This window comes from Symphalangus syndactylus, chromosome 5, assembly GCF_028878055.3.
Source record: "Symphalangus syndactylus isolate Jambi chromosome 5, NHGRI_mSymSyn1-v2.1_pri, whole genome shotgun sequence".
NCBI classification, from domain to species: domain Eukaryota; kingdom Metazoa; phylum Chordata; class Mammalia; order Primates; family Hylobatidae; genus Symphalangus; species Symphalangus syndactylus.
The window spans coordinates 111,345,448-111,369,012 of NC_072427.2; positions in this window are offsets into that span (position 1 = coordinate 111,345,448).

Sequence of the window (23,565 nt, forward strand, 5' to 3'; positions counted from 1 at the left end):
GGTGGAAGGCATCTATTCACAGGGCAGCAGGAGAGAGAATGATTGCCAGCAGGGGAAATGCCAGATACTTATAAAACCATCAGGGATCATAAGAACTGACTCACTATCATGAGAACAGCATGGGGGAAATCACCCCCATGATTCAATCACCTCCCACCAGGTCCCTTCCATGACATGTCAGGGGTTATGGGAATCATAATTCAAAATGAGATTTGGATGGAGACACAGCCAAGCCATATCACTATGCCAAAAAAAAAAAATGGAGAAGAGAATTCTCCCTCACTCTTTCAAGGCCAATGTTACCCTGATACCAAAAACATACCAGGACACACACACAAAAGGAAACTACAACCAATATCCCTGATAAAAATGGATGGAAATATTCTCACAAAATATTAGTTAATCAAAATCCAACCACACATTGAAAAGATAATCCACCATTGTATTAGTCTGTTCTCACACTGCTATAAAGAACTACCTGACACTGGGTAACTTATGAAGAAAAGAGGTTTAATTAACTCACAGGTTTAACAGGAAGCATGACTGGGAAGCCTCAGGTAACTTACATTCATGTAGAAGATGAAAGGGAAAGAAGCATATTTTACCATGAGAGAGCAAGAAAAGTTAGAGAAGGGAGCTGTGCCACACACTTTCAAACAACCATATCTCATGACAACTCACTCATTATCACAAGAACAGTAAGGGGAAAGTCCACCCCCATGATTTAATCACCTAGCACCAAGCCCCTTTCCTGACACATGGTGATTACAATTCAAGATGAGATTTGAGTGGGGACACAGAGCGAAACCATATTGCCTCTCCCAAATCTCATGTTCTTCTCACATTTCAAAATGTAGTCATGCCTTTCTAGCAGTCTCACAGAGTCTTAACTCATTCCAGCATTAACCTAAATGTCCAAGTCCAAAGTCTAACCTGAGGCAAGGCAAGTCCCTCCTGTCCATGAGCCTGTAAAATCAAAAGCAAGTTAGTTACTTCCATGATACAATGGGAATACAGGCATTGGGTAAATGCTTGCCTTTCAAATAGGAGGAACTGGTCAAAACAAAGGGCCACATTCCCCATGCAAGTCCAAATCCCAGCAGGGCAGTCATTAAATATTAGAGCTCCAAAATAATCTCCTTGGACTCCATGTCTCACATCCAGGGCACACTGATGCAAGAGGTGGGTTCTCATGGTCTTGGGCAGCTCCGCCCATGTGGCTTTTCAGGGTACAGCCCCCCTCCTGGCTGCTTTGGTGTTGAGTGACTGAGGCTTTTCCAGGCCCATGGTGCAAGCTGTTGGTGGATCTACCATTCTGGGGTCTGGAGGACAGTGGCCCTCTTCTCACAGCTCCACTAGGCAGTGTGCCAGTGGGGAATCTGTGGGGGCTCTAACCCCACATTTTCATGCCACTCTGCCCTAGCAGATGCTCTCCATGAAGGTTCTGCCCCTGCAGTAGACTTCTGCCCGGACATATGGGCTTTTCCATACATCCTCTAAAATCTAGGCGGAGGTTCCCAAACTCTTGCCTTCTGTGCACCCACAGGCCCAACGCCACATGGAAGCTGCCAAGGCTTGGGGCTTGCACCCTCTGAAGCAACAGCCATGGCTGGAGCTGGAGTGGCTTGGATACAGGGTGCCATGTCCCAGGACTGCACAGAGCAGCAAGGCCCTGGGCCCAGCCCATTAAACAATTTTTTCCTCCTAGGCCTCTGGACCTGTGATAAGACGGACTGCTGTCAAGATCTCTGATATGCCCTGGAGACATTTTCTCCATTGTCTTGGCAATTAACATTTGGTTCATTTTTACTAACGCAAATTTTTGCAGCGTTTTCTTCAGAAAAGTTTTTTTTTTTAAATTTCTCTTCAGAAAAGTTTTTTTTTTTCCTACTACATGGTCAGGCTGCAAATTTTCCAAACTTTTATACTCTGCTTCGTTTTGAAACATTAAGTTTCAATTTCAGACCATCTCTTTGTGAACACATATGACTGTACACTGTAAGGAGCAGCCAGGCCACATCTTGAATGCTTTGCCACTTAGAAATTTCTTCTGCCAGATACCTTAAATCATCTCTCTCAAGTTCAAAGTTCCATAGATTTCTACAGCAGGAGCACAATGCCACCAGTCTCTTTGCTAAAGCATAGCAAGAGTGACCTTCACTACAGTTCTCAGTAGGTTTCTTATCTCCATTTGAGACCACCTCAGTCTGGACTTCACTGTTCATATCACTATCAGCATTTTGGTCACAACCACTCAACAAGTCTTTAGGAAGTTCCAAACTTTCCTCCATCTTCCTATCTTAACCCTCTAAACTCTTCCAACCTCTACCCATTACCCACTTCCAAAGTCACTTCCACATTTTCAGGTATCTTTATAGCAATAGGTCACTTAGGCACCAATTTTCTGTATTAGTCAATTTTTGCACTTCTATAAAGAACTACCTGAGACTGGGTAATTTGTGAAGAGGTTTAATTGACTCACAGTTCCACAGGCTTAATGGGAAGCATGACTGGCAAGCCTCAGGAAATTTACAATCAAGGGAGAAGGTGAAGGGGAAGTAAGCATGTCTTACCATTGCATAGCAGGAGAGAAAGAGGGAGTGAAGGGGGAAGTGCCACAAACTTTGAAACAACCAGATCTTGTGAGAACTCACTAATACAAGAACAGCAAAGGAGAAGTCTGCTCCCATGATTCAATCACCTCCCGCCAGGGCCCTTCCCTGACACATGGGGATTACAAACTCAGATGAGATTTGGGTGGGGACACAGTCAAAACATATCACCAGGATCAGGTGGGATTTATTCCAGAGATGTACAGATGGTTAAACATATGCAAATCAATAAATGTGATACATTATATAAACAGGGTTAAGGACAAAAACCAAATGATCATCTCAATAGATGCAGAAAAAGCAGTCAATAAAATTCAGCATCGCTTTGTGATAAAATTCCTCAACAAACTAGCCATAGAAGAAACATATCTCAATGTAAAAAAGGCAATATATGACAAACCCATAGCCAACATCATACTTTACAGAAAAAAGTTAAAAGCATTCCCTCTAAGAACTGGAACAAGAGAAGATGCCCACTTTCACCACTCTTTTTTTTTTCTTTTTGAGATGGAGTTTCTCTCTTCTTGCCCAGGCTGGAGTGCAATGGTGCAATCTCAGCTCACTGCAACCTCCGCCTCCTGGGTTCAAGCGATTCTCTTGCCTCAGCCTCCCAAGTAGCTGGAATTACAGACATGCATCACCATGCCTGGCTAATTTTTGTATTTTTAGTTGAGATGGGGTTTTACCATGTTGGCCAGGCTGGTCTTGAACTCCTGACCTCAGGTGATCCACCCATCTCAGCCTCCCAAATTGCTGGGATTACAGATGTGAGCCACCGCACCCAGCCCCACTTTCACCACTCTTATTCAACATAGTACTGTAAGTTCTCACTGGAGTAATCAGGCAAGAAAAAAATAAAAGTAAAAGGCATCCAAATTGGAAAAGAGTAAGTCAAATGATCCTTGTTCACTGATGATATATGATCTTATATCTAGTAACATCTAGAGACTCCACCAAAAAACTCTTAGATTTGATAAATGAGTAGTTTCAGGATGTGAAACTATGTACAGAAATCAGTGGCATTTCTATACACTAATAATGATCCAGCAAAAGACAAAATCAGAAGGCAATTCCATTTACACTAGTTACAAAACAAATAAAATAGCTAGGAATATATTTAACCAAGGAGGTAAAGTATCTCTATAAGGAGAACTATAAAACACTAGTAAAATAAATTGCAGATGACATAAACAAATGGGAAAACATCCCATGCTTATAGATTGCAAGGATAAATGTAGTTAAAATGACCATACCGCCCAAAGCAATTCATAGATTCAATGCAATCCCTATCGAGTTACCAATGTCATTTTTCACAGAATTAGGAGAATAAATCATAAAATTAACATGGAACCAAAAAAAAGCTTAAATAGTCAAAGCAATCCTAAGCAAAAAGAACAATGCTGGAGGCATTATATTACCTGACTTCAAATTATACCACTAAGCTATAGTGACTAAAACAGAAGGTATTAGTATAAAAATAGTCACATAGATCAATGGAACACAATGGAGAACCCAGAAATAGAGCCACATACCTACAACCAACTGATCTTTGATGAAGTCAACAAAAATATATGCTCAAGAAAGAACATTCTATTCAATAAATGATGCTGGGAAAGTTGGATAACCATCTGCAGAAGAATAAACTTGAACCCATACATCCCACCATATACAAAAATCAACTCAAGATAAATTAAAGACCTAAATATAGAACTTGAAACAATCAATATCCTTGAAGAAAATCTGGGAAAAACTCTTCTGGACATTGGCCTTGGCAAAATATTTATAACCAAGTCTTCAAAAACAAATGCTACAAAAATGAAGATAAACAAATGAGACTTAATTAAATTTAAAAGCTTCTGATGAGCAAAACAAACAATCAACGGAACAAACAGAAAAGCTACAGAATGGAAGAAGATATTTACAAACTATGCATCCTGCAAAGGGCTAATATTCAGAATCTACGAAGAACTCAAATAGTTCGACAAGAAATAAACAAATAACCCAATTAAAAAGGGAGCAAAGAACATGAACTAATAATTTTCAAAAGAAGACATATAAGCAGCCAACAAACATGAAAAAGGGCTCAACATAACTAATCAACAGAGAAATGCAAGTCAAAACCACAAGAGATACCATCTTAGACCGGTCAGAATGGCTGTCATTAAAAAGTCAGAAAACAACAGATGTTGGCAGGGATGCAGAGAAAAAGAGAATGCTTATACACTGTTGGTAGGAATGTAAATTAGTAGCAAATTTATGAAAAACTGTATGACTATGTCTTAAAGAACTAAATATAGGACTGCCATTCAATCTAGCAATCCCACTACTGTGTAGGATTATAGCAAATTCTATTATTTTGCTATTGTGATTATAGCAAATTCTACTATTTTGCTATTGTGAATAGTACTGTGCTAAATATACAAGAGCAGGTATTATTACATCAGAAAGACATCTGCCCTTGTATGGTTTGTCACAGCACTATTCATAATAGTAAAGTCACAGAATCAACTGAAGTGTCCATTAACAGATGATTGTATAAAGAAAATGTGATATACATATGGTATATATATGTGATTATATATAATATTCTATGGTATATGTATGTGTGTATATATACAAGTTTTATATTTATCACATATATATGGTATATATATAATATTCTATGGTATATATGTGTGATACATATATTCTATGGTAATATAGTGTATATATATGTGATATATATAATATTCTATGGTATATGTGTGATATATAATATTCTATGGTATAGATGTGTGATATATATAATATTCTATGGTATAGATCTGTGATATATATATAATATTTTATGGTGTATATATACCATATATATACTATAAAATCATGTGTTTTATGGCATAAGAAAAAGAATAAAATCGTGTTTTTGCAGCAACAAAGTTGGAACTAGAAGTCATTCTCTTAAGTGAAATAACTCAGACAGAAAGTTAAAGACCACATGTTCTCAATTATAAATGGGAGCTAAACAATTAGCACACATGGACATACAGAGAATAATAATAGACACTGGAGTCTACAAAAAGTTTGGAGGGAACTGAGGGTTAAAATAAATACCTATTGGGTACAATATTCACTATTCAGGTGATGGGTATACTAAAAGCCCAGGCTTTACCACTATACAATATATGCAAGTAAGAAATCTGCACTTATACCTCCTAAATATATGAAAATAAACAAATAAAAAGCAGCCATGTAGCATAGTGGATACGAACATGGGCTCTGATTCAGACTGGGTGCAAATCTTGTGCCTGATTCATGTCAGCTGCAGGACCTTAGACAAGTTATCTAACATTTCTGAGCTTCCATTTCTTCCTCAGTTGTGGAAAATATTACCTAGCTCATAAAGCTCTTTGAGAATTAAATGAGACAACATCCATAAACTCCCTAATACGTAAAAAGAACATAAATGACAACAAAACACCATTAAGCAAGTAATATGTAGTAAAGAAAAGTGGAAATCTATGGTGATTTGTGTTATATGAATAAGGCATTCTTATCTTTGAGAAACTCATAGCCATATAGGGAATATTAACTGATATAAATATAAACAGAAATGAAATAAGTTCTAAGTATGAGAAAAGAAAGATTAATTCAAAAGTCGATGTATTTGCAATAATACCTGTTAACTGCTTTTTAATACATTTAATATTCTAAATAATGTATATGTATCAAATTAATACAACCACTCTCTAAAATAAATATTATTTATTACCTCACCATTTGATATGGTTTAGCTGTGTCCCCACTCAAATTTCATCTTGAATTGCAGCTCCCATAATCCCCACATGTTGTGGGAGGGACCTGGTGGGAGATAATTTAATCATGGGAACAGGTTTTCCCATGATGTTCTTGTGATAGTGAATACGTCTCACAAGATCTGATGGTTTTATAAAGGGGAGTTCCCCTGCACACACTTTCTTGCCTGCTGCCATATAAGACGTGCCTTTGCTTCTCTTTTGCCTTTTGCCATGATTGTGAGCCCTCCCCAGCCATGTGGAACTGTGTGTCCATCAACCCTCTTTCCTTTAAAAATTACCCGGTCTCATTACCCAGTCTTGGGTATGTCTTTATAGGCAGCATGAGAACAGACTAATACACTGTTTTACAAATGAGGAAGGCTAGGCACAGAAAGAATAATCCACTTATCCAGAGAAAGAGATATCATGTAAATGGCAGACCCTGAATTATAAACCGAGTAGTTTGACTCGAGTCCATACTTCTTTTTTTTTTTTTTTTTTTTGAGACGGAGTCTCGCTCTGTCACCCAGGCTGGAGTGCAGTGGCGCAATCTCGGCTCACTGCAAGCTCCGCCTCCCAGGCTCACGCCATTCCCCTGCCTCAGCCTCTCCAAGTAGCTGGGACTATAGGCACCCGCCACCACGCCCAGCTAATTTTTTGTATTTTTTTTTTTTTTTTTAGTACAGACGGGGTTTCATCGTGGTCTCGATCTCCTGACCTCGTGATCCGCCCGCCTCGGCCTCCCAAAGTGGAGTCCATACTTCTAAACACACGTTATACTGAAATTACTCTTAAATATCCCCTTCTTTTTCCAGGCCATTGTACATAACATATGGCAGAGTCCATCCCTAGCAGGGCTTGGGAAAAGAAGGGGAAAGTTGATTACCGATGATGGTAATAAGGTTGTCTTATTCCAATAGTCCATTCAGACTGCTATAAAAATATCATAGACTTAGTGGCTTAGAAACACAGAAATTTATTTCTCACAATTCGGGAGGCTTGCAAGTCGAAGATCAAGGTATTGGCAGATTCAGTGTTTGGTGAGGGTTTGCATCCTAAACAGCACTCTTTCACTGTGTCCTCACATTGCAAAATGGGCAAAGTAGCTCTCTGGAGTCTCTACTGTAAGGGCACTAATCTCATCCATGACAGCTTCATCCCCATGACCTAATTACTTTCCAAAGATTCTACCTCCTAATACAATCAGCTTGGAGGTGAGGATTTCTACATATAAATTTTAGAGGGACACAAACATTTGGACCACAGCCTTCTGTCCCTTGGCCCCCAAAATTTATGTCCTTCAATCCTGCAAAATATATTCATCCCATCCCAATAGCTCCAAAATCTTAACTTGCTCCAGCATTAACTCAAAAGTCTAAAGTCCAAAGTCTCATATAAATATTATTTAAGTCAGAGATGGGTGAGACTTAAGGTATGATTTGCCTCAGGAGGCAAATTCCCATTCACCTGCGAACTTATGAAATCAAAGAAGTTATACATTTCCAAGAAACAATGATGTGACAGGCACAGGACAGACATTCCCATTCCAAAAGGGAAAATAGGAAAGAAGAAATGAGTGACAGATCCCAAATAGCTCCAAAGCCTTAGGGTTTGAAGGTAATCTTTGACTTAATGCTCTACCCTCCATGCACACTGAGGTGGGAATACTGCCTTCCAGACTCACTGAGCCAGGAGTCTCACATTCTGGCCCCACTGGGGTGGCACCCCAGCAGTATTTCAGGTCAGTAAATAGGCCGCCAAGGTTCCAAGCAACCCTAATCCCACAACTTTAGGTGGTCCCATTCTTGCAGCATTTCTCTGCAGTGGCCCAATCTGTGTGGCAGCTCTGTTCCTCCATCTGGAGACCACAGCTCCCTGGGGATGGAGTCTCACTTTGGTGGCTCTACCTGTCTGAGATCACAAAAGTGGCCCTGGCCCCAGGGGACTCAGGATCACTCAGGACTCAGGATCACTAGGCATTGCCCTAACGGGGGCTCTCTCCAGTGGCTCTACCCTTGCTGGTGCTCTTGCACCCTAGACCTGTAATGCAAATTGACTCTGGGTCATTCTTCTATTGTCTTAGACAATAGTTCCTGGCTTCTGTTTAAATAACTAACTGATCTCCCTAACAGTTAATCTTGACCACATCCTTTGTGTTCTCTCCCAGATAGGCTCTCTCATTCTTTTCAGAATGAATAGGCTGAGAATATTCCAAATCTTCAAGTTCTGCTTCTTTTTTAATAAACAATTATCATCTTTAAAACATTTTTCTCTTCTTGCCTTTTAATAAAAGCCATCAAGAGAAGCCAAGCCATACCTTCGACATTTTGCTTAGATATTTTCTCAAATATCCAATTTCATCTTACACAAGTTCTATCTTCTACAAAATACTTGGACATGAACACAATTTGAACAAAGTTTTTTCCCACTTCACAACAAGATGGTCTTTCCTCCAATAACATGTTCGTCATTTCCATTTGAGATCTCATCAGCATGGCCTTTACCTTCCATATTCCTACCAACATCTGTTCAGGTATTCTCTAAGAAGTTTGTTCTAGCATGCACTTTACAACTCTTCCAATCTCTATCCATTATCCTATTCCAAAGCCACTTCCACATTTTTAGGTATTTGTTATGGCAGTGTCCCCATTTCTTGGTACCAGTTATCTGTCTTAGTCCATGCAGGCTACTATAACAAAATGCCATAACTAGGTGTCATATAAACAACAGAAATTTATCTTTCACAGTTCTGGAAGCTGAGAAGTCCAGGATCAAGATGCTTGCAGATTCAGTGTCTGGGAAGGGCTCACGTCCTGACTTGTAAACAGCTGTCTTTTTGCTGTGTCCTTGAGTGGTAGAAAGGAGGAGAGATCTCTCTCGAGACTCTTTTATAAAGGCACTAATCCCACTCACGATGGTCCTGCTCCTGTTACCTAATCACCTTTCAAATATTCACCTCCTAACGCCATCATCTTACGGGTCAGGATTTTGTTGTATGCATTTTGGGGGTACAATAACATTTAGACCATAGCAAAGGCAGACATGGAGATCATGTACAGATGGACACAAAAGAGAACAGTGCCTATCAGCAGGCAGATGATGGAAATGAGCAATGTGGATGTTATCATTATAAAAATAGCTACCATTGATTAAATACCATGTACCAGTTTTCCATATATTCTTACTACAACCTGTGATATACAAATAATAATCCTAATTTTAAATATAATGAAACTGAGACCAAGAGAAGTAAAGTATCTTGCCCAAGTTCCCATAGGTAGTAACAAGTGGTGATGAAGGGTCAATCCAAGCGTGTCTGACTTTATAGTTTCAATTATGGTCACAGGGAATTGTATGGTAAACATGAGGAAAGAGATGTCTTGGAATTTATTTTGACATTTGCAGAGCAATCTTTCTAATTTGTTATCTTTCTAGAATTACAGTACTAGAATAATTTTGCCTGAAACCACAGACATGAATATTGGGGTTTTCAGAGGTTGGCAAAGCATGACGCTCTATAACTCATAGCCCATTTTCTCAGAAGTTCCATCAACCCAAAGAAGGTGGCATGAGGCTGAAAGCATTCTTTAGTCCATGTGGTTATAAGTAAAGAATGAATTTCCTGCATTTTCTGTGCAGATAATAGAAGTTGTCATTCTGAAATGGAAGTGACTCTGAATATACATTCAAAAATTCAAATATCAAAAAAGACATCTTAATTTTTCAAACTCAATCAATTTACTACCCCCTTTTCTTTGTGATTGCATTTAAGTTTGAGAAGCTGGTTTGGAAATAGGCCATTAGTAACTCTCTCTTTATCAAACTACTGTGGCCCCTGCACAGACATCCTTCATTACATCTGGTCCTTAGTCATTGTCCCTGCAAACGTATCAACTCCCCATTCTTTCTATGGGCTCCCCAAATCTCTCTCCTTTTCTTCTCAGTCTCCACAATCGCAACATTTTTAATCTAGACTTTCAAAAGAAATTTTCTCTGACTCAGCCTGAAGACTTCCATATTCTAGTCTTTCCCAGGAGTGGATTAATTTTTCTCTTAATTCTTTTTCCATAGACAATAAACTTAGAAAACCTAATAACAGAATGTGGAAGAAAAAAGTAAGAAAAAAATTTTAGGGGAAATTTTAAATATATCAAAAAGGACAGCCCACCACAAGTTCCTCTTCAAGTACATGAATCAATTAGTCAAGTGAAAACTTTCAAAAGCAAAGGGGAAAATACAATGCATCCATCCCTCTCTATATCATCTATTCTTTATAGCAATGTCTCAATATGTATGTTATTACCTCATATACATTCCTACTTTGTCTTCAAAAGAAACTTACATAAAGCCTGTGTAATGTTCTTCAGAACAGCAAACACCAGCAAGTAATAACAGTCTAATTTAGAAATTCTTAGAGTGCCCTATATCCAAGACTGTTGCTTAAACTCTGTTATTAAATTTTGCTCATGTGACAAGTGACTTGTGTCTAAGTCAGAAGTTATCTAGCAATTCTCATTGTTCTAACAGACATGCACATAGCCTCTTCTTTCCAGGGATAATTTCGAAAAGGCTGACAGGCAAAATGAGATCTTTTCCATCACTCAATCACTAGAAAAACAGTGGCTATTTTCTATATAATCAATTCCATCAGCCATTATGATGGTCAATAGCTCAGCAATTTATTCAGCAGTAATCCATTAGATTCATTTGTCTCAGACACTAAAATAAAGTATTCTTCTGACATTTCAGCACACACATCTGTTTAATTCCATGTCTAAGTGATGCAAAATCAAAATTATAAGAAAAAAATGACCTTCTATTCCAAGCTAAATGTTATGAAATTTATTTTTAACTGTTTTTTAAAAATAAAGTTTATTTTATTAAATTACATCAAGATAAATATAATCTACATATAGTCTGAAAATAACTTAGTATGTAATAAGTTACATAAATGATTTTGAATAGTCTAATAAAAATAATTAATGACTAATAAACACATTATATATTTTGAGGTGTCTGAGATTGGGAGGTAAGCCAGGTAAAATATAAAGCTAAGTTTTTTATTCTTAGCTATTTTTTTCCTTCCTAAAAGACAGATTTAGAAAAAAAGAACTGAAATCTCAATGTCAATATTGCCCTTTTTTATTCAGATATATAATGCCGGTTGAATAATCATTAGAATTCATGCAGTAAAAAGATAGAGTGGAAATTTTTTTCAGGTTAATAATTTAAAACAGAAAAATTCATAGAATCTTCCTGAAAGTTTAAGTCAATTTAATGTAATCATTAGAAGTATAAAAAGGCTTCATGCCATGCCATACATTACTGATGCAAAAGATGAATGATGATTAAAGCTAATCACTCAGAAAGACTGCAATTGATGTATTTATTAAGGTAAAACTACAATCTGAAATCTACTCAAAATGCAACCAATTTCACTTGCTGCTGAATTTTTTATTCACCTTATGGATGTCATTTTTAAAACTTGTTGCCTGGCATTACTTTCAGATTTTCACCTTAATTTAAAAACCCTTAAGCTAGTACTAACCTTGTATTCCAGATTAAAGTTGCTCACGTTTTGTCTATTTCAAAAAGTTTTCCTATGTAGCAGTATTAATAATAGACACTTCATTATCAACACCCACTAAAGTCATTATAAATGAGATAAATGTCACAAGGATTCACTGAGATGGTTTGTGATAGTTCCCATCTCCAAAATATTCCTTATCTAAATGTTATTGTTACTGAAGAAGTTACACATTGATAAGAAGTCTTCCAAAGGCTTAGCCTTTATGTATCAAAATATAAACTTTAATAATGAATGAGACATCAAAATACATGGAGATATTACCATTTTTCAAATGTCATTGTAATGAACTCTAATATAACATAGTTTGAAATTAAAAGGCCATTGAATATAGAAAAAAGAAAACTTTTTTATAGGTATATTTGATATCAGAGGTTCTCCACCCTCGGGTGAGGTGGCAGACTGACTTTTTGACATGCAGCAATTGGAAATCTATCTGTCAAGGTTATGTTCTTATAATAAGGTTGTGTCTAGATGATCGGTAAAGATTGTATTCCCTCATCCATGGGTTTTTTTTTTTGTTTATCTTAAGTAACAATTTATTTCTCTTAATACTTGCAGAATTGTTACTACACATACACAAAATTAGGACTGTACTTTACAGTTTAATCTTACTCTCATTGTAATAACTTAACTATCAAAATTTGTCTTCATTGAAATTCCTACATTCAATATAACTTCAAACACTTTTATTTTTACTTGAGTCTTCTCCTAAATTCCTGTCTTAAATCTGAAGCCCTTGCACTTGATAATGTCAACTCCTTTATAACAAAGGGGAGGGATGGGAGAGGGCTTCATCCATGTAACTAGCATTGTGTCTTAAAAAACATTTCTCACTATAATTTCTAATGACAAATTATAAGTGGGCTTTTTAATGCTCATCACTAAGTGCATTGTGACAGAATTCACATTGAGGCCATAAGGAGAGAGAGCTTTCAACTAAAGAGAGATCTTTAAAATTGTTTTTCAATCAGAATTATATATTTTTTATGATTACTATTAATAGTTTTAGAATTAAGAACGTTTTTAATCAGAATTATATATTTTTTACATTTACTATTAATAGTTTTAGAATTAAGAACGTTAAGATCTGCTAGCAGCTCAGCCATATACTTTTGCAATGCAAACTATTTAAAAAAGATTTATTTAAATAGGTTACTACACTATTCTATAAAAGAACTGAAACAACTTTATTTATAAAGCTCATAACAAAATTTTTACAATGCACAGACCAGCAGAGTGGCAAGATTAAAACAAAAGTAAGCCTGATATATGAAGAGGGTTGTGATATTTGTAATATGTATTGGTAACTGTAAAACTTAATTTGAATATTAAATATTACATAAAATATAGGCATGTATGGTTTACTAAATGAAATAGAAATGTATAATCACTTTCTACTTGGCTAAGAATCCATCTGCACCTTGGAGTTCAGGGGAAATTCTAAGTACTATTGATAGGAGAATTAAGTTTTCTGAGCCTGAAATGAAATAATTGTCTCTTAGAAAAATCATGTGGGGAGCCATGTAGAGGGTAGAAATGAAATAATTGTCTCTTAGAAAAATCACATAGGGAATCTTGTAGAGGGCAGAACTGAAGGGGTGATCATAGAAACAGGGAGACCAACTAAAAGAGCTGTAGCTGGCCGGGTGCGGTGACTCATGCCTGTAATCCTAGCACTTTGGGAGGCCGAGGTGGGTGGATCACGAGGTCAGGGGTTCGAGACCAGCCTGGCCAACATAGTGAAACCCCATCTCTATTAAAAATACAAAAATTAGCCGGGTGTGGTGGCATGCACCTGTAGTCCTAGCTACTCAGGAGGCTGTGGCGGAAGAACTGTTTGAACCCGGAAGGCAGAGGTTGCAGTGAGCTGCACTGCACCATTGTACTCCAGCCTGGGTGACAGAGTGAGACTTCCTCTCAAAAAAAAAAAAAAAAAAAAAAAAAAAAGCTATAGTTATAGTCCAGAGTAGGATTTTGAGGGTCTGGACTAAGAAATGGGCAAGAAAAAATATATATACATTCAAGAAAATCAACAGGGCTTTAATGACTTAGTATGAAGAAGAAACAAATATTCAAATAATATCTGCGATTTACTAGTTTAGAATAACAAATAAATATTGACAACACTTACTAAACTGAGTAATGCAGGAAGAGAACATAATTGGAGTAAACAAAACAAAACAAAAGGATACTATTTTAGTTACATCACCCAAGTTTCCACAGTTACTTAGAGTTGAGAGAGAGAGATTTAGAAGTCACTGGGGTACAAGCAGTATGTGAAGTTATGGGGATTTGAGGTCATCCAGGAAGCACATGTGGAGGACAGGGGCTGTAATGCACTTCTTTGGTTGGGAGTCAGTTCTACATGGGTGTCTTGGTTTCTGCATATCTATAGAAGCACTAACAGCGTTTATTCTGATCTCGTCAATGATGTTTGTATAGTGAACAAGCTTGGAGATTAGAGAAGATAAGAAGATTTGTTTACTGCCCAGTGTAATTAAAATAATGCGTTCCTGCCAAGCAAAAGGCAGGCAGGCTTAATACTCATTATGAAATATTTGCTTACTCTCGGACTTAGTACAGTTTTATCTCATCTCCAATTTTACTTTTTTTTTTTTCCCTAGCTATACTTCAGTACCAATGTAATCCTAAGGACTGCTGATGAATTTTGTGAAATCCCTCTTTTTAAAACACGGATCTAGAGAATATAGAAGAAAAGAAATTAGCTTTAGAACTTGTTGCTCTTTTGTTTTGAAAGTTGCAACTCAAAGTAGACTCAATACATTAATGTTATTTTTCTACTTAAAATTAACATAAGGAGAACTTTTTTTAAAAAAGTTTTTATTTCCATACGTTTCTGGGATACAGATGGTATTTGGTTACACAAGTAAGTTCTTTAGTGGTGATGTGTGAGATTTTGGTGCACCCATCACCTGAGCAGTATACCCAATTTGTAGCCCATGAGCTCCAGACTAGCCAGAGAAAGAAAGAAAAGAAAAGAACAAAAAGGAAAGGAAAAGGAGGGGAGGGGAGGGGAGGGGAGGGGAGGGGAGGGGAGGGGAGGGAAGGGAAGGGAATGGAAGGGAAGGGAAGGGAAGGGAAGGGAAGGGAAGGGAAAGGAGGGAAAGAAAAGGAAGGGAAGAGAGGAAGAAGGGAGGGAGGGAGAGAGGGAGGAAAAGAAAAGTTTGGGCTGGTGCAGAGGCTCATGTCTGTAATCTCAGCACTTTGGGAGGCTGAGGAGGGAGGATCACTTGAGCCCAGGAGTTTGAGACCAGCCTGGGCAACACAGCGAGACTCTGTCTTTACAAAAAATTTAAAAATAAAAAGTATGTTCTAAGCCATAGAACATATTTTGTAGTTGTAAATTTTAGTAGTCATTGTTTTAGGAAAAAGTAATTTTACCACCATCTTTGTCATTGCACAATGTACTAAGTCAACTTTATGTATCAAACACTAAAAGATATAGAACAGCAGTTCCCAAACCACTCTTGGAAGTATGGGTCATAGAGCAGGTACAGTGTCCAGGGATCAAATAATCCATATATATATTCCACATATATATATTCCACATATATATATATATTCCACATATATATATATTCCACATATATATATTCCACATATATATATATTCCACATATATATATTCCACATATATATATTCCACATATATATATATTCCACATATATATATATTCCACATATATATATTCCACATATATATATTCCATATATATATTCCACATATATATTCCATATATATATATTCCACATATATATTCCACATATATATATACACCACATATATAGTCCATATATATATAATCCACATATATATACACCACATATATAGTCCATATATATATATATAAAATCCACATATATATATATAATCCACATATATCCCTGGACACTATACAGACTATATATAAGTATATTCTCAATCAATGGACTATAAAAGTATAACAATTATCAATGACATTGTTGGAAAATTTTTTTTAAAAGCTGATATCCACTAGTGTATTTGGTGATATTTATAGGCAAAAACAGCAATAAAATGATAGCAGAATAGAAAATGGGATTTTCGAGTAAACGAATGACGAAGGAATTTGAGACCTGCCTGGCCAACATGGTGAAACCCTGTCCCTACTAAAAATACAAAAATCAGCAGGGTGTAGTGGCGGGTGCCTGTAAACCCAGCTACTTGGTAGGCTGAGGCAGGAGAATCACTTGAACCTGGAAGGTGGAGGTTGCAGTGAGCTGAGACCGCACCATTGCACTCCAGCCTGGGCAACAAAAGCAAGACTCCATCTCAAAAGAAAAAGAAAAAAAGAAAAATGAATAGAGAAGTTTGCTCTTGAATAGAAGTTTATGTTTGAAGAGAAGTAAATTATTTGGGGCTATAGTTTGAAGGAAGAACAAAATTAATAAAAATTGTTGTGCATTTATTTTATTTATAAAAATAAGTGAGAAAAATAATAAAAACCAATAAGAGAAAAACAGTATTTAGATGAAAAGAGACAGATGGAAGACTAGGAGGAAGGAAAAATAAAACAGAGCAACAATTAAAATTAAGTAAATGCTGAAATGAGCATATATATTTTTCAATCTGCCCAGCAACTCTTTGGGCATGAAGAAATAAAAGCTGGGGAATCCATCACAAATGACCTTTCTGGCTAGACTGTTAAGTGATAATATCACAAGCAGAACAAAAGAGAGGAGGAAAATTATTTGGAATAGCGATCGTAAGTAATGCTCAGAGAAACTTATAAAGACTCTATGATTGCCAGCTAGGATTCAGGCATCCTTATTTCTCAAATATGAAGGAAAAAGGAACTAAGGCGAGTATTGGTTCCCTAGAACTTCTGTAACTAAGTACCACAAACTGAGTGGCTTAAACAGAAGAAACTGATTGTTTCATAGTCTAACGACTAGAAGTCAAAAATCAAGGTGTTCTTTCAAAGGGCTGTTTCAGGATTGGTTCTTTCAAAGGGCTGTGAGAAAGAATCTGTTCCATGTGTCTCTCCAAGCTTCTGGTGGTTTGCTGCCAATCTCTGACATCCCTGGGCTGGTGGAAACATCACCCTGATTTCTCCCTTTATCTTCACATGACATTCTTTTGTACATGTCTACATTCAAATTTCTACTTGTTTTTTAAGGAAACCGGTCATATTGGATTAAAACTCACACCAATGACTCCATCTTAACTTGACTACATCTGCAATGATCCTATTGTCAGATAAGATCACATTCCGAGGCATTGGGTTTTTGGATTTCAACATACCTTTTTGGAGGAACACAATTCAACCTGTAAGTTTATACTCATCTCCCAAAGATAAGCTCTTTCCCACTAGCTCAGACATCTTTCTATACTGCTTGAAAGTGTTGCAAAAATGTGCTGAGGCAAATGCCTGCAAGGAGCCTCTCACACCATCTGGCATAAAACATAACCCATGAAGATTCTTCTGCCTCCCTGTATTAGTTCGCTAGAGCTGCCAGAACAAAATATGGCAGACTGGGTACCTTAAATAACAGAAGTTTATTTTCTCATAGTTCTGGAGGCTTAGGAGGGTCAAGATCAAGGTGTCATCAGGTCTGGTTTCTTCTGAGGCCTCTCTCCTTGCTTGTAGGTGGCCAACCTATTGTGTCACTTCCCATAATCATTTCTCTGTGCACATTCTTTCCTGGTACCTATTTGTGTGTCCAAATTTCGTCTTCTTATAAGGATACCAGTTAGATTGGATTAGGTCCCACCATAAAAGCCTCATTTCAATTTAATTGCCCCTTTAAAGACCCTATCTCTAAATAAAGTCACATTCGGAGGTACTAAGGATTAGGATTTCCAATATATGAATTTGGAGGGAGGGGAAGAGAATTCAGGCCATAACACCCCCCTAAGTTACACTTTCCAGAAAATGTGGTAGCAGGAAGCCAGCATATTTCTGTTTGGGTAATGGCAGCAATTGGTTTCCTCCTCTCCCTACCTGATTTTCTCTATCCCTGTCCCAAGGTTTGTTCCACAAAGTTGTGATAAGGTCTCCTATTCATGCAGAAAATGGAGTGGGATCTCTCACCAGCCATTCAAACCTGCAGCATCACTGAAATAAAATATTCAAATATGAATTAAACAATCATGAGACATTCCCATATTGAGGTTTAAAAACCAGATATAAAACTATGTAATTAAGAGAAAATAAGTTGCTAGAGTATCCATTAAAATTGAGCAATTTCCAGCCTGAAAATCTCAGTTTACAGGAAAAGAAATGTTCCATATTTATGGAATAAGATTGGAAATCAGGTACATAATTTCCTAGCTTTTAATAACACATAGTAAAATATATAGCCTTATATTTGACAGAAAACATAATTTAGTAGCATAAATTATAATTTTGGGCCATGAAAAAGAAATTCCAAGAAATTTAACTCTAACTCAATCTTAGATCAGCAACTAGTACCAAAATCCTCCATAATCTCTCTGGTAGATTTATATATTGGGAGGTCATTGAAACTTAACAAATACTTGCGTTTCAAATTTTCTGATGAAGCAGCTAAATTGGATTTGGTTGTTTTTGTTAAATAGCCATGCATCACTATCAGCTGTGGGCTTCCTCCTTCTCAAATGTGCCATCACAGCATTCCTGTTAAAAGTATTTTTTTAGATGCATTTCTTAACACCCTCAAACAATTAACCAAAACTTCATTTGAGCTTTTCCTGCCAAGGAAACCAAAAGTGCCATAGTCTTTCATATTCTATCAAATTTGTTTCCAATACTGCACTTAATGAGTGCCTCCGAATGATGAATGATCACTTGCTTTGCTAAAACACTGATGTTCTCCTCCAAAGCTTCTTCAAAATGTTAATATGATGATGGTCTGTCTGGTTCTTTTCTGAGGCTTCATCAGCAACTTGATTGCAATGTCCAGGATTGTAATGTTTTGGGTAAAATCCTTCCCTTCTTATTAAATACTACTCTACTTATCAGGGAAGAAATATCACTAATGGCAAAAGTTTCAAGTATTCAAACACATATAGTCTTCTCAATGCTCAAAACTCCTTGAGTGAACTATGTGTATTCTATGTTAATCACAGACGAGCATGTATTCTATGCATTCATTTATTCGTTAAATCCATTTATCATACAATATTTTTTGGTGCATGTTATGGTCCAAGCAGTCTATTAGGGTTTAGAGATACAAAGATGAAAAAGATGGTTTACGTCCACGGAAGGCATCTAGTACCTTATAATGCCTATTCCAATGCAGGACTGCTAATTGTTGCTTGAATTTAAAAGCAGGCATTACTGGCTACAAAAAGAGAATCTCTGTGTCTGTGAGTACATTTGTGTATGTATGTGCCATTTGTGTTTCAAGAGCAAGTGCTGGAGAAATAACTATTAGTGTGCACAAGCACCAGTCCTTTCCACAGAGCCTACCCATGAATGCTATCCTTCAGATGGTAGTGCAACCACCATTATCAGAAGCACGATTGGAGTCTGATTCACAAATAGCCTTCCTTTGTTTAAACTACACACAAAGATAGAATAATTACTAGTCCCACTGACACAAATCATTTGAAGCCATGATTCCATTTGTGCTAACAGCAATATTCTTGTTTATTCTGTTTTAACTTAACTAATTATTGTATTAGAGTTATCCAGAGAAACAGAACCAATAGGAGATACAAACATATAACTGAGGTGCATATATACATATATTTACATACGTGTGTGTGTGTGTGCGTGTGTGTGTGTGCAGTATAAGGAATTGGCTGATGCAATTATGGAAGCTGAGAACTCACAAAATCTGTAGTTGGCAAGATGGAAACTCAAGTGCATGGATGGTATGGTTCCAGGCCAAGTCCAAGGGCCTGAGAAACAGGAGAACCAATGGTGCAAGTTCCAGTCTGAAAGCTGGCAGGCTCATAAGCCAATATTTCAGTTCAAGTACAAAGGCAGGAAAAGACCAATGTCCCAGTTCAAAGCAATCAGATGGCAGGAATTCCTTTTACACAGCCTTTAACCAACACAACTATAAACAACTACTGAAATATTAATGGGGCAGACACTTAGCATACATGTTTAATTTGGATTCATTTTTATTAATTTAGCAAAAAATATTAAGTACATAGTTTGTGTAGGGCACAGTATAAGGCACTGAAAATAAATTGCCCAGTAAAAATACTGACAAAGTCCCAGTCTTCTTGGAGCTGACATGGAAGAGATGGGTATGACTTAAGAGTATGACTCATGGGTATGACACAATTGAAATGGGTATGACACAATTGAAATGGCTATGACATGGGAGAGGTGGGTATGACTTATGGGTATGACACAATTTAAAATATATTGTAATTGTGATGAGTGCTAACAAAGAAAGGCTCTTAAAAGAACCTCTGACCCAAGTGAGGAAGCCAATAAAGGATTCTTAGAAGTGAAGATTTATCTACAATATCAAGGAAGAATAGATGTATGAGGTGAAAGCAAGTTTGGTTAGGAAACAGGGACATCATCTAGGAAGACAGAATGAACTTTAGTGACAAGCAGCTAGTCACACTGAGGAACAGAGTAGAAAGCAGGCAGAAAGTAGGAGTGAGAAATGTGAGAAAAAGAGAGAGTGAGTGAGAGAAAGGATGCAGAGAAAGAAGGTAAATACCAGCTAAGTTTGGCATTAGAAGCCATGTAAAACATTTTTGGCTTTATCTTAAAAGCAATGAAAATTCCTTAAAGTATTTTTAAATAGTATTCTTTACATAATTATTCAATCATACAAAAAGAATTCTTTGAATGTTTACAAATTATAAGTCTCCTGAATATTTGTTAATTCATCATTCTTTAACCAATGAAGAACTAAAATCTTCTTAAAATTTTAATTTATTTGAAAATAGTTGCAGTTATTTTTCTTTTTTCTCAAACGGTATGAGCCTGGGTGGGTTTCTTGCAAACACGCCTATTTTTACCCCAAGGGCACATGACCGATTTTCTCTTCAATCAATTTTTTTCCTAGAGAAAAATCTGTACACAAATGAGAACATTCCACTTTAAATTAATTAATGTCATCCTGTTCGTCTTCAATATGTCCTCAGTAATAAATGAAAGGAAGTCAATAAAGTGTGGCAGTATGCTTACTGAATCTTAATTACAAAGTTCAAATGAACAACCTTCCAGCATTTTCAGCCATTTTTTCTGTATTCTTTTCTCTGAACTTAAAGTCAACCAGCAGTTCTTCCACATTGGTTCTGTTCCTTTGTTCCTCAGGGATTCATGAATGATAAACACAGTGAGATTATCAGCAAAAGTCTATTATGAAAACAATCTCTATCACTTTTCTTGTAAACTTTTTTGGATATATGCTAATTCTGATCTTCAATTCTTTGAAATGATGTTTTAGCTCAGCCATCGTTTTTGGAACACTCATCAAACCAGCCACATTCTGCTTTTTTCTCACCTTTAAGTTTTTCTGAAGTTTTCATATATCATAGGATAGTATTCTTTTTCAAAATCAGAAGAATTGATGGTTTTTTAATAAAGGCTCATTTTTGTCCTTTCCCTCTCTTTCTCCTTTTCTTTCTCTGACCTAGACACAAATTTTTCTTTTACAGTATAGTTTTCCCGCATCAGAATTAATATTCCAGGGCCACGTGTGGTGGCTCATGTCTGTAATCTCCACACTTCGTTTTGTTTGAGACAAAGTCTCGCTCTGTTTCCCAGGCTGGAGAGCAGTGGTGCTATCTTGGCTCACTGCAACCTCCGTCTCCTGGGTTCAAGCAATTCGCCTGCCTCAGCCTCCCGAGTAGCTGGGACTACAGGCGGGCGACACCACATCGGGCTAATTTTTGTATTTTTAGTAGAGAGGGGGTTTCACCATGTTGGCCAGGCTGGTCTCAAACTCCTGACCTCAAGTGATCAGCCCGCCTCGGCTTCCCAAAGAGCTGGGATTAGTCATAAGTCACCACGCCCCGCAATCTCTATACTATGAGAGGCCATGGTGGGAGGATCACTTGAGCCCAGGAATTCGAGACCAGCCTGGCCAACACTGTGACACGCCATCCCTATAAAAAATACAAAAATTAGCTGGCTGTGGTGGTGTGTACCTGTAATCCCAGGTACTCAGGAAGCTGAGGCATGGAGAATCACTTGAACCCAGGAAGCAGAGGTTGCAGAGAGCTGAGATGGTGCCTGTATAAAAAAATATTCCAACCTCTAAGCTCAGCAATACCCTAATTAAGGTCTGGGCTGTTGCTTGTCATTCTCAAAAGTTTAAACTTTGTGCTTCTTGGTAAGTCTTGTCACTGAACTCACATACTTTATTCCTTTTTACTGTCTGGTGGTTCTTTATTTTTTATATTCTTCCTCCTAACCTCCTATCTGTTGCTGTGTGGCAACTTCACTTGCCTTGTCTTCTATGTGTCCTGACCAGATTTAATCCAGGCCTTACATCAATTGCAAACAATACAATGTCACATGGCATCTTGTCCGATGAATCTATATTCAAGGATTTTTTGATGACTATTTTCTGCAAAACACTGTATCTTTGTCATTTTTATTGTTTCAGATAACTCACTTACATAGCTGCTGAGAACCAATAAAACAGAATCACCTTTATCCCAAGTTGTGTCAAGTTTAAACTTGCATAGTTGAGTATCACATTCAAAATCTCCATCTCTCAGATGGAAATATCTTTGCTGATGCCTACTTTTGCATTCGTCTTCATCATCATCATTGCCACCACCACCATGAAATTGTGGAGAGTCTTTTGTTGGTGTTCCCTCTGTTTTCCTCCCATCCATGTTGACAAGTGCAATTGTTTGGGCTAAAGATATCATTATAGTCTCTAGACCCATATTTAAGGGCTCTACCATAATTTTGCTATTTTCTTTTTTTTTTTTTGAGACGGAGTCTCGCTCTGTCGCCCAGGCTGGAGTGCAGTGGCGCAATCTCGGCTCACTGCAAGCTCCGCCTCCCGGGTTCACGCCATTCTCCTGCCTCAGCCTCTCCGAGTAGCTGGGACTACAGGCGCCCGCCACCACGCCCGGCTAATTTTTTGTATTTTTAGTAGAGATGGGGTTTCACCGTGGTCTCGATCTCCTGACCTCGTGATCCGCCCGCCTCGGCCTCCCAAAGTGCTGGGATTACAAGCGTGAGCCACCGCGCTATTTTCAGTTTGATTGTCTTTGAGACATTATTTGTAAAGGATACAGTATTGAAATTGACAATGACTATCCCTTGAGAATGACTACACCTTGAGAAATATTTTCCTTCATTTCTTCTCTGTCATCTATCAGTTATTCAGCCTCTTCATCTAAACTCAATTGCTTTGTTACTTCCCTATGAGACATAATATTTAGATTTTTTCCCTTACATTACTGCTTATATATATTTGTACAGCTAGTATTTCCTGTCAGTTTCCACTGAAGGACTTATCATCAAAGTCATCCTGAACTTCCGAAGTTCAGAAATTTGCTGAGTATCTGAACCCTGGATTTCCACAAATACACATTTTGAGATGGTTGCTGCTGAAAAGGAATTTGCTTTTCACTTTGTAGCACAGTGTTAGTATCTACCTTCTCAGTCCATTCCTGCAGCTTCCTTTG